This window comes from Jaculus jaculus, chromosome 10 (assembly GCF_020740685.1).
Source record: "Jaculus jaculus isolate mJacJac1 chromosome 10, mJacJac1.mat.Y.cur, whole genome shotgun sequence".
Classification (NCBI taxonomy): domain Eukaryota; kingdom Metazoa; phylum Chordata; class Mammalia; order Rodentia; family Dipodidae; genus Jaculus; species Jaculus jaculus.
In genome coordinates, this window is record NC_059111.1 from 110,400,484 (window position 1) to 110,406,992 (window position 6,509).

Below are 6,509 nucleotides of genomic sequence, written 5' to 3' on the forward strand. Positions count from 1 at the left end.
TGCACCCATTCTCTTTCTCTGTCTGCCTCTTTCTCTCTTTGTCTGTCGCTTTCAAATAAATAAATAAAAATAAACAAAAAATTTTAAAAAGAAACAAAAACAAAAAAACGGGGGTAGTCATGAGCCCTAGGGGTATAAAGTCTTCTGCTTTCTGGCTAAATGTATATACTAAGCTTATCAAACTGCCCAGTAAGCACTTCTCTTAATGTTCATACCCTCATGTTAATGCTACTCTAACTTGTGATAGAGAATCTTCTCTTTTCAGATGGCAGTGATCTTGGGATGACTCAGAAGGCATCATGGTGCTGGATAGAAGTGACAGGAGTGCTCAGCACTGCAATATCTCTATCACACCTTCCAAGGCTCAGAGTCTATTGCGGAAGAAGTGGCAGAAAGAATGTAAGAGCCAAGGGAAGGGTAGGATTCCTTACAACGTGCTCCCCTCAGATACAAAATGGCCTGGATATCCATGACCTCACAGTGCCTGACACTACCTGCACAAGACCCTCATAAGAGGAGGAAAAGATCACGACATCAGAATAAAAGAGAGACTGATTGAGAGGAGGAGGGGATATGATGGAGAAGGAGTTTCAAAGGGGAAAGTGGGAGAGAGAGGACATTATCATGGGATATTTTTTATAATCATGGAAGTTGTTAATAAAAAATTTGGGGGGCTGGAGAGATGGCTTAGAAGTTAAGCGCTTGCCTATGAAGCCTGGGGACCCTGGTTCGAGGCTCGATTCCCCAGGACCCACGTTAGCCAGATGCACAAGGGGGTGCACGGTCTGGAGTTCATTTACAGTGGCTGGAAGCCCTGGCGTGTCTATTCTCTTTCTCTCTCTCTCTCTCCCTCTCTTCCTCCCTTCCTCCCTCTTTCTCTCTCTGTCTGTTGATGTCAAATAAATAAATAAAAATTTTAAAAAACTTTTGAAAAAAAAAGAATATACTCTGAGATGCACGCTCTGGCTCAAGGCTGGAGCCTTGTCGGCTCATACTGGATGATGTTAGGCAGCTCCCTGGGCTCCAGCTGTTGGGGTATGTGGTGGGCATCATGGGCACTCAGGGCACAAGGTGTCTGCAGTCCGCAAAGGTGGCCCATCCATGGCAGCTGGGGAAAGCATGGCTTAGCAGATGGTCTGAGTGGACCTGGAGATGACAGCAGTGAGAAGGACCAGATTAGTGAGATGGCCTGTCTGATCACTGACTCTGATCTTAACATTTCAGCTGAAGGACCTAACCTGATTATAAAACAGCCAGATGAGCCAGGTGTGGTGGCGCATGCCTTTAATCCCAGCACTAGGGAGGCAGAAGTAGGAGGATCTCCATGACTTCAAGACTACTCTGCGAGTTCATAGTGAATTCCAGGTCTGCCTGAGCTACAGTGAAACCCTACCTCAAAATAAAAAAATATCCGATGAAGCCAGGGGTGGTGGCGCACGCCTTTAATCCTAGCAGTTGTGAGGCAGAGGTAGGAGGATCGCCGTGGGGTACGAGGCCACCCTGAGACTACTTAGTGAATTCCAGGTCAGCCTGGGCCACAGTGAGACCTTACCTCAAAAAAAAAAAAAATCTGATTAGTTTCTGGACAGCATGTCAAATTGATGTAAGGAGCATCGTGGGAAGTCTGGTCTCAGCAAGGCAATGAAGGAAAGTACAGTTACATTGCAGTGCACTGAGCATACATTTCTGTCCGTTGTAGGACAGCAGACTCTGTCCACTTGCAGGAAATTCAGTTCATTCAGGTAAGAAGTTTCTTGACAAATACACGCCCTAGTTCATGAACATCTCCATTCTAGAATAATTGATGTGAGCACTGTTAAAGAACCGTGCAGATGCTGGTATCCTGAAGAATACAAATTCGCACCTAAGGAGGCTGCTTCTCACAGGGCACTTGATGACATTAGTGAAAGCATCAAAGAACTTCAATTTCACAGAAATAACATCTTCAAGAAAAAAAAAAAAACATGAAAAGAAGAAGAAAATTACAGAAAACGGGGAAAATGAGAAGACTGTGAGTTGATACCAATTCTCATGTTGCCACAGCACAGTTCTCTAGAAGCAACTCTGGTGTGTTTTAGTTTCTTTCTTTCTTTATCCATACTGAAATCTAGGCAGAGCACCCACTTTTAAGTTCATTTGCATCTCCTGATTACTCTAGCAGCTAGCACTACTTTTTCTCCTAGTATGCTGTTCACTTTATGATACAGCAGCTCTTTCGTAAGTGCCAGGTCATTCCCATCCTTTGGTACCTATCTGTGTTTGCTTTTAGACCATTTCTTTTGTTTAAAAATAAATAAATAATAAAGCTGGTTCTATTGAAGTGTAAAAAATAGACTCTAAAAAGGGGTGTAGGAATACAGTCTGGACTAAGGGTTTTTACTTCTAGACCTCTCACTTGTTTAAAAATGGTAAAAAGAGTACATCAGCACTGTCTCCCTACTATCCCTACTTAGCCTAACAACCAAAAAGCCTGGTGACAAGGGACAATTAAAAAGTGAACCACAAGTTGGTTAGTCAATAATGTCCTCAGAAAACAATTGTCTAGAAACAAAGGAGAAAGTTGTCAGAATCAACAGAAAATCACACCAGGCCTGAAGGCATTGATGGTTAATCTCTATTGTTAACCTGATTGGACCTAGAATCACCTAGGAGACAAGTCACTGGACACGTCTGCGAAGGAGTCTCTAAATCCTGTTAATTGAGGTAGAAAGACCCAACTTACCTGTGGGTTGCACTATTTTATAGGCTAGGGTTCTGCACCGAATGAAAAGGAAGGAGCAAGTGAGCAGCATCCTTCCTCCTCTGCTTCCTCACCATGGACACAGTGTGACCAACTGCGTCGAGCTCCTGCTGGCATCTCTCCCCATCATGATGAACTGTGCTCTTGCATTGCCTTCTTTTCTTTTGAATGCAAACTTTCTCCCAAGGCTTCATGTGTTTGACTAAATGGTCCTCAGTTAGTGGCCCCATTTGGAAGGTTGTGGAGCTTTGCTGGAGGAAGTGGGTGGAGGTGGGCATGGCTGCGGGCTTTATAGCCTGGCCCCATTCCCTGACGGTCCTCTGCTTCCTGACTACAAGTCCACTATGACCAGGGCCCTCCTGCTCCTGCTGCCATGCCTTCCTCGCCATGGTGGAATATATCCCAGCAAAACCATTTCCTTCCTTGCCTCCAGTCAGGTATTTGGTTCCAGCAATGAGCAATGTAACTAGCACACTTCCTTAAGTTGCTTTTGCCAGGTATCTTGACCCAGCAAAAAAAAAAAAAAAAAAAGTAATTATTACAGTGATATATGTCTGTGGTCCTAGCACTTAAGAAGTAGAAACAGGGGCTGGAGAGATGGCTTAGCGGTTAAGTGCTTGCCTGTGAAGCCTAAGGACCCTGGTTCGAGGCTTGGTTCTCCAGGTCCCACGTTAGCCAGATGCACAAGGGGGCGCACGCATCTGGAGTTCGTTTGCAGAGGCTGGAAGCCCTGGCGCGCCCATTCTCTCTCTCCCTCTATCTGTCTTTCTCTCTCTGTCTGTCGCTCTCAAATAAATAAATAAATAAAAAAATTTAAAAAAAATAAATAAATAAATAAAAGAAGTAGAAACAGGAGAATCATGAGTTTGCAGCCAGCCTGAACTACATAGCAACCTTGTCTCAAAACCAATGACAAAATGGTGTCACTAGTGCCAGTCTTTCCAAAAAAAACTAAAGCTGAGGGGTTTTGAAGCAATGGATTGTCTTCAAACCATGGCACCTACTTATAGTCTGTGTCAACACAAAACACATTTTTCACCTCAAAGGAAATAAGAGTTTATTCTTGAGATAAATATGAATAACCTTGACCCAGGAATGCAGAATTGGGTTGCCCTGAATAACATGTTTGAGGTAGTTTGAACAAAATATGTCCCCCATGCCCTCAGGTGTTTGTGATTATGCCTTCTACTTAGTCTCCAGCTGGTAGAGTCTTTGTAAGGTGAAGCCTTGCTGGGGATGGGCCTTGATGTTTATTAGCCCAGCACACTTGATGTTCAGAACTGGCTCACTCCGATGAGCTCCTGCCTGCTGTGTGACAAGATACGATATACTGGCTATGTGTTCCTGCTATGCTTTCTCTACCATGATGAGACTTCCTCTTGAAACTGTAAATAAATAAACCTTTTCCTTCCATATATGGCTTCTGATCAGTTCCCAGCAATGAGAAAGAAACTGCTGCAGTGCTCCAACATGAAAATGGTTTCTTGAAGATTTTATAGGAACAGAACAAAAGAAAGCCATAAATACAGGCCTTTTTCAAATATATTGGTGAAAGCATAGACAGGTTAGAGTAAAGTGGGAAAATCTCTGTTGTGGGCCTCAGATGCTATCTGATGACATTCATAGCATTTGGGTTAGAGGAAGCTAGTGGACTGTTAACACATTCCAAAAAACCTGATCAGCACAAGGATATTAGATCAGACAGAGTGGGGAAATGCACAGCTATTAAGATAATTAAAGATAATCCAAAGTAATTTGGGGCTAATTTCCAAGTCTGTATAATGAAGAAGTTCTAATCAGCCAATCAGCCTTGTCAAACCTTGAACACAGGTATGTTTTTTTTTTCCAGAACATCAGTTCACATCTACTTGTGATATTTCTTTCAGATACAGACATACTTAAAGAATTTTAACACCAAGTCCAACATATCACCCAAAATCCATCAAGATTAATATCTAAGGACTGAGGAGATGGCTCAGTGGTTAAAGGTCCTTATGTGAAAGGTCTTCCAGCCAGGTTTGATTCCCTAGTACCCACATATAGCCAGATGTACAAAGTGGTACATGCATCTGGAGTTCAGTTACAATGGCAAGAGACCCTTGTCTACCCATTCTCTCTCCCTCTGTCTTTTTTTCTCTCTCTCTCCCTCTCACTGTAAGTAAATACAATATACTTTTTAAAGATTAATGTCTAAAAACAAAGAGAGGGGAATTGTAAACACCACTCCACTGGAAAAGAGATATTGTAAAGAGAGACACTTGTACCTTCCATTGGACTATCAGACTATTGAAACAATAAATCCCAAATATGTACATTCCTCTAATCACAGTGGTTTGACATTACCTGAGCTTGCTTGATTTCCAAGACTACTGAAAGAATAGGTATGACCCCACAGATTCCCATCTTCCCAGCAAAGCAGGAAAAGTGCTATCATTACAACTCTCTGGGTAAGGGTGTGAAGTTACATTTACCTCCATCTCTTCCAGCTGAAAAGCCAGATCTGCTCAGGCACGTGATAGTGAGTCCTGAGAAGGTGTCATTGGGAAAGTGATCCTGGTATCAAATGAGAAGCTGAAGAGTCCTTTGGGGCAAGTGGAAGAAAGATGCAGGCTACCATTCTGCTCCATTCCCAGACATGACAGCTCTCTCCAGCATGCAGAGCAAGACATTTCTCTTTTTTTAATATGTGGTGTGAGCATATTCTTATATATGGCATGTGTGCATATATATGTATGAGCACACAGGTAACTGTGTGCACCTGTGTGTGGAGGCCAGAGACTGATGTTGGTGTCTTCTTCAGTCACTCTCAATCTCGTTTTTCTTGAGACAGGACCTTGCACTGAACCTAGACCTCACTAAATCAGCTAGACAAACTAGTCAGCATTCCTATGGATCCTCCTGCCTTTGCCTCCCCAGTGTGTGTTTTTGGTGGAGGAGGGTAGTGCATGCACATGTGTGTGCGGATATTCATGCCCCATGCACACATGTGCAGAAACCAGAGTAGAATATCAAGTGTCCTCCACTACCACTCCTCTGTTTTGCTCTCTTGAGATGGAGTCTCTCACTGAACCTAGAGCAACCATTTTTCTGTCTGACTAGCTGACCGGACATCTCCAGTGATTCTCCTATCTGACCCTCTCATGACTAGGGTTACTGGCGTGTGCAGCCATGCCCAGATTTTTTTTTAATTTTTATTAATTTATTTATTTGAGAGCGACAGACACAGAGAGAAAGACCGATAGAGGGAGAGAGAGAGAATGGGCACGCCAGGGCTTCCAGCCTCTGCAAACGAACTCCAGATGCGTGCGCCCCCTTGTGCATCTGGCTAACGTGGGACCTGGGGAACAGAGCCTCGAACCGGGGTCCTTAGGCTTCACAGGCAAGCGCTTAACCGCTAAGCCATCTCTCCAGCCCATGCCCAGATTTTTTACATGGATGCTGGGGATAAAATCCAGCCATCATTTTTACACAGCAAGCACTTTGCATGCTGAACTGCCTCCCCAGTCCATGGCAAAGCATTCTGTTTCAGAACAACCATGCAGGACTCAGCTCCAACAGCTCTGTTTTGTCAATGCCGAGATGCTGCCACAATATTAAAAAGTGAACATTTCATTGTTGACAACACCAGGGGGAAAAGTTGCATGCAGATTAGGCTTCCTCATTATTGAAATGTTTGGTAAAACCTGCATAATATATAATGAGTTAGAAGCCAGCCTAGGCTACATGACACCCTATCTCTAAAAACAAATTCCACAACAAACAAATAAAA

At 43.4% G+C, this 6,509-nt stretch overlaps 1 pseudogene; it reads left to right on the top strand.

Moving 5' to 3' along the window:
- The first annotated feature begins 1,001 nt into the window (after nt 1–1,001).
- LOC101612337 lies at nt 1,002–2,020 on the top strand (annotated as a pseudogene).
- Nucleotides 2,021–6,509: the final 4,489 nt, after the last annotated feature.